The sequence below is a fragment of the Cetorhinus maximus genome, chromosome 23 (assembly GCF_964194155.1).
Source record: "Cetorhinus maximus chromosome 23, sCetMax3.hap1.1, whole genome shotgun sequence".
NCBI classification, from domain to species: domain Eukaryota; kingdom Metazoa; phylum Chordata; class Chondrichthyes; order Lamniformes; family Cetorhinidae; genus Cetorhinus; species Cetorhinus maximus.
The window spans coordinates 63,502,863-63,515,527 of NC_135901.1; the positions used below are offsets into that span (position 1 = coordinate 63,502,863).

The window sequence follows — 12,665 nt, forward strand, 5'->3', positions numbered from 1 at the left end:
CCTGTAACAGCACTGAGCTAAAGCCAGCCCATAATGAGCAGGGCTCAGGGAGAATGGTTACTAGGCACTGCAGTGATGTCATAAAGCAGCGTCATTCAGCCCAGCTGGTCCTCTCCCTGTCCCTTTAAAGGTGGAAAACTGGGACATCCTGTCTCCAAACACATCCCACCCTGTTCACACTGAGAATCCCAGGGTGGGGAACTGGGGCATCCTGTCTCCAAACACATCCCACCCTGTTCACACTGAGAATCCCAGGGTGGAGAACTGGGACATCCCGTCTCCAAACAGATCCCACCCTGTTCACACTGAGAATCCCAGGTTGGGGAACTGGGACATCCTGTCTCCAAACACATCCCACCTGTTCACACTGAGAATCCCAGGGTAGAGAACTGGGACATCCTGTCTCCAAACACATCCCACCCTGTTCACACTGAGAATCCCAGGGTGGAGAACTGGGACATCCTGTCTCCAAACACATCTCACCCTGTTCACACTGAGAATCCCAGGGTGGAGAACTGGGACATCCTGTCTCTAAACACATCCCCCACTGTTCACACTGAGAATCCCAGGGTGGAGAACTGGGACATCCTGTCTCCAAACACATCCCACCCTGTTCACACTGACAATCCTAGTATTTGGGAGGTGACAGCACATTGGAACAGTGTAGGGAGGAGCGGGAGCTTGGAGATGGGGCAGTAGTTTGCAAGAATGGTGGATAAAAGGTTTATTTTTGAGGAGGGGGTGGTGATGGCAGATTTGAGGCAAAGAACAGCACCTGGAGAGAGAACCAGTAACCATGTCTTCAAACATGGGGAAGTTGGGCCATCAGCATTGTCATAGGAATAGGGTCGATGGAGCAGGAGGTGGGTCTCATGGACAAGATGAGCACTGGGAGGACATGAGGGGAGATGGGAGAGAAACTGGAGAAAGATGTGGGTTCGGACATGGGGAACTTTAGAGACAGTTTGTCCCGGTGGGCTAGTGGAAGGGAGGGAAGCAGCAGAGGCAGCTGATCGGATTGTCTCAATCTTAGTGACAAAGAAACTCCATGAGCTCCTCACACTTGTTGTTGGAGGTGAAGATGGAGGAGAGAAGGGAGAGGGAGAGCCCTTCAAATGGAACTGACAGAGATGTTTAACAGATTCAACACACACTGTATTTAACAAAAAGCTGATTTATTTAACTTCATCCAGAATATTAGGAGTCGATGAACATCAGCAGAAATGGGCCCCGAAGAACATGGTTCAGTCTGGATGTGATTAACAACAAAATCCAATGGCTACAGTTACTTGTGAACTCGCTGGTGTCTCAGCAGGTGGGATGAGGTAGTGAATCGATTCCCACAATTAGAGCAGATGAACAGCCTCTCCCCAGTGTGAATCCATTGGTGAACGGTGAGCTCAAATGATGTCTTGAATCCAGTCCCGCAGTGAGAGCACCTGAATGGTCTCTCGTCAGTGTGAACATGTTGATGGTATATCAGGTTCCCAGAACTTTTATAGCACTTCCCACAGTCTGGGCATTTAAAAGGTCCCTCATCAGTGTGAAGTCGCTGGTGTGTCAGCAGTTGAGATGATTGTGTGAATCCCTTCCCACACTTGGAGCAGGCGAACGGTTTCTCGTCAGTGTGAACACGTTGATGGTACATCAGATTCCAAGAACTTTTATAGCATTTCCCACAGTCTGGGCATTTAAAAGGTCTCTCCCCAGTGTGAAGTCGCTGGTGTGTCTGCAGGTGGGATGACTGAGTGAATCCCATCCCACACTCAGAGCAGGTGAATGGCTTCTCCCCAGTGTGAATTCACTGGTGTACAGTGAGCTGAGATGATGTTTTGAACCCAGTCCCACAGTGAGCACCTGAATGGTCTCTCGTCAGTGTGAACACGTTGATGGCACATTAGTTCCCTGGAACTTTTATAGCACTTCCCACAACCTGGGCATTTGAAAAGTCTCTCCTCAGTGAGAACATGCTTGTGTGTCAGCAGATGGGGTAACTGAGTGAATCCATTCCCACACTGGGAGCAGGTGAACGGCCTCTCTCCAGTGTGAATTCTCAGGTGTACAGTGAGATCAGATGATGTCTTGAACCCAGTCTCACAGTGAGAGCACCTGAACATCCTCTCATCAGTGTGAACACGTTGATGGAACATGAGTTCCCCGGAACTTTTATAGCACTTCCCACAGTCTGGGCATTTAAAAGGCCTCTCATCGGTGTGAACTCGCTGGTGTTTCCGCCGGTTGGATGACTGAGTGAATCCTTTACCACATGTGGAGCAGGTGAATGGCCTCTCCCCAGTGTGACTGCGCTGATGCTTTTCCAAGTCAGATGGGTATTTGAATCCCTTCCCACAGTTCCCACATTTCCACGGTTTCTCTCCATTGTGACTGCATTTATGTCCCATTAGGTCAGATGATTGATTGAAGCCTCGTCCACACACAGAACACGTGTACAGTTTCTCCCCACTGTGAACGGTGCTTTTTCCTTCCATGTTCAAAATCTGATGATATTCAGGTTACGATAAATTGGACGGCTCCGTCAGATCCTGAGCTGATGTTTAGTTTCAGTTTCCCGACTGCAAATCCTCCCCTTCTAATACCCTGTGGAATTGATTTAAAACAGAAAAAAGGGAGTGAGAGAGAACCCACAAAAACACAAAGGCAGGTTGTGAAATTGAGCTGAATGAATCTGGGAATTTGTGGGGCCGGCACTAGGAAGAAGTGACCATGAAAACTGCTGGATCGTCATAAAAACCCAACTGGTTCACTAATGTCCTTCAGGGAAGGGAACCTGCCACCCGGTCTGGGCCTACATAAGACTCTGGTCTCCATAAGAACTGAAGTAATAGGAACAAGAGAAGACCTAACACCCCGTCGAGCCTGCTCCACCATTCAATACGATCGTGGCTGATCTTGGGCTTCATCTGCAATTTCCCACCCACTCCCCATGTCCCTCGACTCCCTGAGAGACCAAAAATCTCTCCATCTCAGCCTGAAATATATTCAATGATGGAGCATCCACAACCCGCTGGGCTGGAGAATTCTATGTGACAGAAGGAGAAAAGGAGAGAGAGAGAAAGTCAGAGAGAGGAGTGGGAGAAGCAGGGGGTGAGGAGAGGGCTTTTCATAGACCTACAAATAAACCAGAACTTTGACAGAATCTCCCAAACCTTCAACCTCTACCCCGGAGAAGGACCAGGGTAGCAGGTGGATGTGAACACCATCACCTCCAAGTTCCCCTCCAAGTCACACACTGTCCTGACTTGTCTGACATCCTGTACTGGATGTACAGAAATTTCCTCCATTTAAATATTGGGAAGATTGAAGCCATTGTCTTCAGTCCCCACTACAAATGTCACTCCCTAGACACCGACTCTATCCCTCTCCCTGACAACTGTCTGGGACTGAACCAGACTGTTCACAACCATGGTGAAATATTTCACCCCAAGATGAGCTTCCAACCACATATCCACATCATCACCAAGACCACCTATTTCCACCTCAGTAACATCGCCCGACTCCACCCCTTATTTTCAAATTCCTGTATGGCTGCTCCCTGTTGCTGGAAGCTCCTCCAACATAACAACCCTCGGAAATATCTGCGCTCCTCTAATTTGGCATACTGAGTGTTCCTGATTTCTATTGTTCCACATTCGTGCCCATTCTGTCACTTTCCAAGGCTCCAAGCTCTGGAATTCACTCCCTAAACCTCTCCCATTCTCTACCTCATTTTCCTCCTTTAATTTACTCTGTAAAACCCACTTCTTTGACCAAACGCTTGATCACCTGCCCTAATATCTCCTCATGTGGCTCAGTGTCAAACCTTGCTTTGTAACATTTCTGTGAAATGCCTTGGAACATTGTCTTACATTAAAAGTGCTTTATAAATACAAATTGTTCTTGTTGATTTGGACATATATCACTGTTCCTTCATCATCACTGGGTGAATAACCTGTAACTCCTTACCTAACAGCATCGTGGGAGCACCTTCACCACACGGACTGCAGCGGTTCAAGAAGGTCAAACATCATCTTCTCCACAGGCAACTGGGAATTGGCAATATTTGCTGGTATCTGTGGAGAGGGAAACAGAGTAAACATTTCAGGGTTCGCAGAATGATTTACAGGGAGTAAAATTGCTGCAGAATTTGGTGATCAACATAAGCTCAGAAGTGGAATAGAAATGGACTATAGCGCAGGAAAAACAGTTCCTGACTATGAAAGATACTGTGGGAAGATAAAGCTGGGAAACCAGCAGCACATGGTCAGGGGATGGGCAGCGGAGGAAACCTCATTGAGACACAGTCCGCAGAAGTAACAATAAAATACTAAACATAACTCAAATAGATCCATTATTAGAGACAGAGGAAGGTGGACAATGGTAGAGAGGTGATCAGGGAGGGCAGAGGTGAAACAGAGCAATGGATGGACATGGATTCAAATCCTCAGTAAAGGAGCCACACCAGTCCCAGAGACTTGGAACCTCTCACAGAAAACATCACAGCACTAAAAGCTCTAAATTGTAGATGGATGGTGAAAAATACTCACCTCTGAAAGAATATCACCATTTTCAAATTTAAACTCTCCTGTTGCAGCCTGTAGCTAGAAAGATATCAGAAGCACTGGAGTCAGTGAAAAATCTCCCAGTTGAGGATATACCTGGGGAGCGGGGTGATGTCACCGTGTAATTGTTGATGTGTGATGATGTCACAGTGTAATTGTCGATGTGTGATGATGTCACAGACACAGAACATCTGGGTCTGTGCAAACCAGTGATCACCACACATTATGAAGGATGTGAGGGTCCTTGAGAGGGGGCAGAGGAGATTTATCAGAATGGGTCGAGGGATGAGGGATTTTAATTGTAAGATTAAATTCAAGAAACTGAGGTTGTTCTCCTTGTAGTAAAGGAGCTTGAGGGGAGATTTGATAGAGGTGTACAGTATTATGAAAGGTAGTTAAATTAAAGCTGTTCCCATTGGCTGATTATGAAAGGATTAAGGGACAGAGATTTAAGATTTTAGGTAAGACCCACAATGTGAGGAAGAGATTTTTTACCCAGTAACTGAAAACGACCTCAATGCTTACATTCAAAGGCTGGTGCTATTCAGGTCCTGGTGAATCAAGAGACTTTCAGATTTTGTCATGATGTTTGGTTTCAGTTTCTCATCTCCCTCAAGTATCCCTTGAGTTCCTCCTCTTCTAACATCCTGTAAATGGAATTCAAAAAATCCATCACGGTCAATCCAGGATTGAAATTCAGAAAGAACAAACGTTTCTCTTGGTTTGAGTTTGCTGTGTCTAAATCCTCCCCTTCTTACCCCCTGTGAAAGGAGTTTCCAAAATCCATCCCTGTCGGTCCGGGATAGAAATGCACAACAATCTCTCCTCCTGCTACCTGGACAAGGATGACCGCGCATGCGCCCTGCTGCACATTGCCCCCTATAAAGATGGCGGCCGTTACCCCGGGCCTGGAGAAGGGAGAAATCCAGACTTTTTCGGCCCGTTCTCTGCAAATACAAGACCGGTACCTTGTTATTTGAGGTCTGAGGCCTGCGCTGTGTCTTTATGAAGCCTCCCTGCCCACTCCGCTGGCTCCATTCCTCCTCACACACCCACTAACTCTGTTAGTTTGCTCCACTCGACATTCTCTCACCCGCTCTGAGCAGCTTCAGTCACAGACCAGCACTGCGTATGCTAATGGATCCGACCGCAATGCGCATGCCCCACCACACTCAGCACTGCGCATGCGTAGGCGCTGCTGTTGTGAAGAGAGGGCACATTCTGCCCCGCAGCGAATGCTGGGTGGCCGCTCCGCCATTGAAATATCACGTTGTAGAACAGAAACCGCTGTCCTGTAATCAGAATACGATGGGTGCCATAGGGGCAAGACATAAAATTGTTGAATCAATGAAACAGCGGCCAAATTGCTAAGGGGTCCACCGCAATTCTCACCTGGATGCAGAACAAACCCCGACAGTTAGATCTGAACTCAGTGTAGTCTCAGCAGATGCGGTGAGCTGGTAACATTTCCCCCGATACATGGAACATTTAAGAGAACAGATCTCTGCTCTGATTGTTGATCAAATCTTTTGAACTTTTAAAGTTGGAGTGTTAACGTGTGGGCAAACTGAATAAAGCACTTTGCACACGTGAAGTATCTGAATGGTCTCCCACCAGCAAGACTGTGTTGCTGTGTCAGTAAAAGGGATGAGAGTGAATCCCTTTCCAATTTTAACTGGTGAACAATCTGTTTACAGTGTGGGTTTACCTACACATTTTCAGCTCAGACATGGATCTCGAAATTGACTGGTAATGGGTTCCACATTCTTAGCACTACATAAGAAAAAGGAACAGGAGTAGGCCATTCGGCCCCTCAAGCCTACTCCGCCATTTAATAAGATCATGGCTGACCTGATAGTCACCTGAAATCTGTATCCCACCTATCACTGATAACCTATCACCCTCTTGCTTCCCAAGGACATATCGACCTCTGCCTTAAAAATATTCAAAGACTTTGCTTCCACAGCCTTTTCAGGAACAGAGTTCCAAAGTTTCACGACCCTGTGAGAGAAAAAAAATCGCCTCATCTCCATTTTAAATGGGTGACCCCTTGTTTTTAAACAGCGATTCCGAGTTCTAGATTCTCTCACAAGAGGTAACATCCTCTCCAAAACCGCCCTGTCAAGTACCCTGAGGATCTTATATGTTTCACTGATCAGGTAAAGTAAAGCAAATTACTGCAGATGCTGGTTATCTGAAATAAAAATAGAAAATGCTGGAATTCTCAACAGCTCTGGTAGTGACTGTGGAGAGAGAGGCATGGTTTTCATTTCAGGTCCGTAACCTTTCATCAGAACTGCACTGCATCTGAAATGTTAATAATGCCTCTCAATCCAAAAATGCTGCCAGATGTAGTAAGGGAACTCAAGAAGGAAATGAAAATCCACTTTGAGGAATGGAATCCAATGCGAATGAAGGGTGACCTGCCCGACTGACCAGAGACAGTCAAGGCACCTTTCCTTTCTTTAAGACGCTGGAACAGTGACACTAACGTTATCAGTGAAATTAACTGATTTGAGACATTGAAAGGATTCTCGTTACTGCACATCAGGAATTCAAACCTAATATCGGCTTCGGGACTATCAGAATACTTGGTAACAGATAAGACAATGAAAGGCTCAAAGGGAGATGGCACCGGTTGTAGGAGAGCTGGTTCCCGGTGACATGGATGTGTCTGAAGTGGGTGGGATCAGACTGTTTCCATATATCTGGAATGAATGTCCCACCCTTTATTTTGGAAGAGTAAAACTGACAGAGCGTGATAGCTATCTGGGTAGTGGAAATCTGAACATTAGACTCACTGACACCCTGGTTTGGATACCTTGTCAGTTAGGTTTGTGTAAGTGTCTGTGGCGCAATTGGTCAGCGTGTTTGTCTGTTAACTGAAAGGTCGGTCATTCAAGACCACCCAGTGGTTTAAAATTTTTACTGTTTTTCCCCCTCAGCACCATTCATTGTCACCCATTTCCAGGTTGTCATTGGGTACTTGGGCTGCAAGATATCCCCAAACGGTGGCAGGTCTTCTGTTGTCCAGTGAGCTCCCACAAAAACAGCTTCTTTTTAAAATTACGTTTTCTGTCAAATACAATGAGAAAAGATTTGGACCCACTCTGTACCTTCATCTAACCCATCAGAAATTCATGAAATTATTGGAATCAAACGAACCCCTCAATTATTCTCTCTTCCTCAACTCCACAGTGAGTGAGACAGAGAAAAGCAGAAAAGCAGCAGTGTTCCGGCTCCACACTCTCCAATCACTCGCTGCCAGCAGAAAGCGGCGACTGCAGCTTCAATCAGCGGGTTACTGCCCATCCCTGGAATGCAAGATACTCCAACCCGGGCCAAACCTCCCAATACACCGAGCACAGGCTCAGGAAAACGCAGGTAGATTATATCCCGGTCACTAAACCTCCGAACAGCATTTACAGAATACCCGAGTGACTGAGTCACAAATAAAAGTCACACCAACTTTCTAAACTTTTCACTGTAAAATTCCTTCATTTTATTGAAAATCTGACTGTTGTGAATCTGAAAATGAGCACCATGGGATTTGTGTTACCGAGTGACTTGTTTTCCATTGTTTGCCCGTCAGGTTTGCAATTCAAATTGTGTTGGATATTGAAGCGATTCTGATTTCAAAATGAGGACACGAAGCAGGTAAATATTAAATCCAGGAGAAAATCCTGAGGAAAATGGATCACAGTATTTGGAAGGAGGTGCAGCTAAGAAGTGGAAGATGTGAATGATGTTATTGATGATTGAGGGGAATGCATTGCAACTTTGGTGCATTTGTCGGCCGATTACGTTCCACACTTTAAAATTCCGGTCAAGCTGAGGTATCAGGTAGAAAGCAGCAGGTTTAACCATGTATATTGAGATACAAAACAATTTTTCATGTTCCTCACTAGCTTACTTGGCAGAGCATGAGAATGTTAATCTTTGGGTCATGGGTTCGAGCCCCACGCTGGTGCTCTAATACTTTGAAAATCTGAATAAAAGTCGTACTGTCTGGAAACATTGACCCTCGCTCCAGCTGCTGAGTTTTTCCAGCATATCCTGCTTTTGTTTCAGATTTCCATCATTCAAGGTAATTTGCTTTTATCTTTTTAATTTGAAATCTTGCTGCTTAAATAAAACACCAACTGATCACTGCGGCTCCTGTGAAACTTACAAGACAGACATTCACCACTGAAATTCAAAGTACGTTCATGTCGCATCTCTTTCTGCTTCTGTCTCGCCCCCAGCTCCCTCTGCCCGTCCAGCTCCCAGGTCAATTAGGTGCTTCATGCAGACACAGTGAATTCGTGGGAATGGGTAAAACTCGTGGGTAAAGAGACAACTGGATCTCATCTTCCTGATTCTCCCAGATACTGATTACAGGAAACTCTTTCGAGTTACCAACAGTCACAGATTGCAACTTCTTTCGAGTACAATCACAGTTCTTGGTTTTCCAGGAGTGGGACATGAACCCACAACCCTCTGATTCAAAGGCGAGGGTGCTATGAACTGAGCCACAAGTACCCACAGTCACTACCCTCCAAGTTGTTCAGCTTTTTAATTGATTTTCACACTGGGTTTCAATGTGAAGAAAGCAAAGCTGTGATAAGCTTATATTGTTCAACAGATGTACTGCAAGAAGATACATGACAGGCCGATGATAACAGTGCTCTTTGGACGCGGTGAGCTCCAGTGAAGGATTGGCACCATTAATGTATCGCCCAATTAGTCTCGTGACAAATCTCGTGCTGGAAATGACAAGAAAACTCGTTGAATTTGGTCCGTGTTTTGGTTTCAAAAGAGCCGAATACAAGGTAAGAAAGTACATCTCGCTCGAGTGGGTTATAAAATGGCAGAATGACCCGTGCTGTTGCTTTAAAATTATAGAAAGTTACAGCACAGAAAGAGGCCATTCGGCCGGGCGTGCTGCTTTCAAAGAGCAGTAGTGATTGTTTGATCCATCAGGAGTGATATTTGTGCCGGTGCAAACAGTAGGCAGCAAAATTCGTACTTCTCCCACTCATATTTTGCCTCACACCAACATTTCTATAGTCAGTGCTTTGCAACTTTTCCTCTTCCTTCATTCCCTCACTCCACTTGAACCAAGTGTGATGTTTTCCAGCTCTGAGGCGAAACTTAAACTCTCACTTCTCTGATTCTGGTGGAGCTTTTAAACGTTTCCAATCAATGAAAAATCAACATTCATTCCAACAAATTCAATAACTCGACATTCCCTGACCGGGAATTGAACCAGGGTCGCGGCGGTGAGAGCGCCGAATCCTGACCACTAGACCACCAGGGAATCTGCACCAGCAGTTTTTGATTTGGCTTATCTGCGCTGCATTTGCCTATTGTTTTTCAGTTCAGATCTCCTTCACCACAAAACTGCCTGTTTAGGTTCAAGATAAACGACTTCTTCAGCCAATGAAAACAACGGTTGCTGTGATCTGGAACATGAAATTGACAGTGAGGTGAAATAGCCCCACAAGCTGCTCATGTATAACTTTCAATTTCCAAAACCCTCCACCCTATTCGCTGTTGGTCCAATGGAAGCGCCGATTCCCAGTCACTGGACATCAGGGAAACTACCAACAAGGCTTGACATTTGCATTATGGAGGCAACTTATGACATTTTCTTTTTCATTCCCGATCTCCTTCACCAGAGACAACTTTCTCCGACTAATTGGTCTGTTTGGGTTGAACACAGGTGACTTTTCCCCAATGAGAAGAACCATTGCTGATGGCTGGAACATGAAATCGGTACTTTCCTCCTTTTAGACAGTTCTTAAAGCCTCCCCCTTTGACCGAGCTTTTAGACATCTGACCGAATATGTGTCTCAGTGTCACACTTTGTTATACAATGCTCCTGGGGAACGTCTTATGACGTTTCATTCGGTAAAAGGCACTGTTGTTGTAGGCTATATATAGAAAGTTTCAGTTTTTTATCTTTTTACTTTTAAAATTTTGCTGCTTGAAATAAAAAAAAAACACCAACTAATTACTGCGGCTCCTGTGAAACTTACAAGACTGTCATTCATCACTGAAAGCAACTGACATACATCTAATTCAAAACACTTTCATATCGCATCTCATTCTGCTTCTGTCCCTGTTTGGCCTCCAGCTTCCTCTACCCGTCCAGCCCCCAGGTTAATTAGGTGCTTGATGCAGACACAGCCAGTTCGTGGGAATGGGTAAAACTCGTTGGTAAAGAGACACCTGGATCTCATCTTCCTGGTTCTCCCAGATACTGATTACAGGAATGTGCCTAGTGCCGATTATCCACAGTCAGTCTCCTCCCAGTTGTTCAGCTTTGTAATTGATTTTCACACTGGGTTTCAATGTGTAGAAAGCAGAGCTGTGATAAGCTTTATATTGTTCAGCAGATGTACTGCAAGAAGACACATGACAGGCTGATGATAACAGTGCTCTTTGGACGCGGTGAGCTCCAGTGAAGGATTGGCACCATTAATATGTCGCTCAATTAGTCTCGTGACAAATCTCGTGCTGGAAATGACAAGAAAACTCACTGAATTTGTTCCTTGTTTAGGTTTCAAAAGAGCCAAATACAAGGTAAGAAAGCGCATCTCGCTCGAGTGGGTTATAAAATGGCAGAATGACCCGTGCTGTTGGGAAATATAAAATTACAAAAAGTTACAGCACAGAAAGAGGCCATTAGGCAGGGCGTGCTGGTTTCAAAGAGCAGTAGTGATTGGTTGATCCTTCAGGAATGATATTTGTGTCAGTGCAAACAGTAGGCAGCAAATTTCGTACTTCTCCCACCCATATTTTGCCTCACACCAACATTTCTACAGTCAGTGATTTGCACCCAGCCTTTCCCCTCTCCTCTTCCTTCATTCCCTTACCCCACTTGAACTAAGTGTGCTGTTTTCCAGCTCTGAGGCAAAACTTAAAACCACACTCCCCTGATTCTGGTGGAGTTTTAAACGTTTCCAATCAATGAATAACCAACACTCGTTCCAACAAATTGACATTCCCTGACCGGGAATCAAATGCGGGTCGCAGCGCTAAGAGCACCACATCCTAACCATGAGACCACCAGGGAAGCTGCACCAATAATTTTCGATTTGGCTTATCTACGCTGCTTTTGCCTATTGTTTTTCAGTTCAGATCTCTTTCACCACAAAACTGCCTGTTTAGGTTCAAGATAAACGACTTTGTCAGCCAATGAAAACAACGGTTGCTGTGAGCTTTGTAAGCTTATGTGATCATTCTCACTCTTTCATTTCCAATTTGGTGGGAAGAATGAGGAGAGACAGAATAAATTTCAGGGTTCTGGGGAAAAGGCCAGGTAATGGCCATGACAAGACGGGCAGAAAGATCGCTTTCTCTGCTGTAACCTTTACGATTTCATACAACTAATAATGGTATAGGAGCAACCTCTGTAGTCGTGGCCGAGTGGTTAAGGCGATGGATTAGAAATCCATTGGGGTTACCCCGCGCAGGTTCGAATCCTGCTGACTACGTTTCCTGTTATTTCTGACTTTAACTGCACGCAGACAGAACTAATTATCGTTTGAATCGAGGAAAAGAGATCCAAACACATCCGTGATTTCTTATGTCCATTCATTGTCAGCCTTCTGCAAATCTCCAGTCGGAAATGAAAAAAAAGAGCCAGTTTGGTGACATGATTTCATCCTGGCATTTGCCTCTCCTTAAGCCCATGTCACTCTCGATGTATAATCTCTGTTTGTTCTTGTGTGTGGGTCAATGTGGTTTAGTTCCCCGAGGAGGTGAACACATTTTTACGAGCACAAACTGTATTCACATTCGTGGTGCAACTTCACATTACAATGTTACAGTGAAAAATATCAGGATGAAAGAGACAACAGGAGTCTGTCTTTTTCTCTGTATGGAGTACAACAACAACTTATATTTATAAAGCTCCTTTTACCTCATGAAACGTCACAAGGCGTTCCCCAGGAGCATTGTATAACAAAGTATGACGCTGAGCCTCATATTCTGTCAGATGACTAAAAGCTCTGTCAAAGGGGGAGGCTTTAAGAACTGTCTTAAAGGAGGAAAGTATCGATTTCATGTTCCAGCTCTCAGCAATGGTTTTTCCCATTGGCTGAAGACGTCACTTGTGTT

At 45.1% G+C, this 12,665-nt stretch overlaps 1 protein-coding gene and 2 non-coding genes across 3 annotated transcripts in view; 2 read left to right on the plus strand and 1 right to left on the minus strand.

Moving 5' to 3' along the window:
• LOC144697680 (uncharacterized) overlaps positions 1-12,665 on the plus strand; it is a 242,269-nt gene that overhangs the window by 111,314 nt on the left and 118,290 nt on the right. The window lies entirely within an intron of this gene.
• Positions 9,787-9,858, minus strand: trnae-cuc (transfer RNA glutamic acid (anticodon CUC)). The gene has a single exon. It is a non-coding gene; the product is annotated as a tRNA-Glu (tRNA).
• Positions 11,959-12,040, plus strand: trnas-aga (transfer RNA serine (anticodon AGA)). The gene has a single exon. It is a non-coding gene; the product is annotated as a tRNA-Ser (tRNA).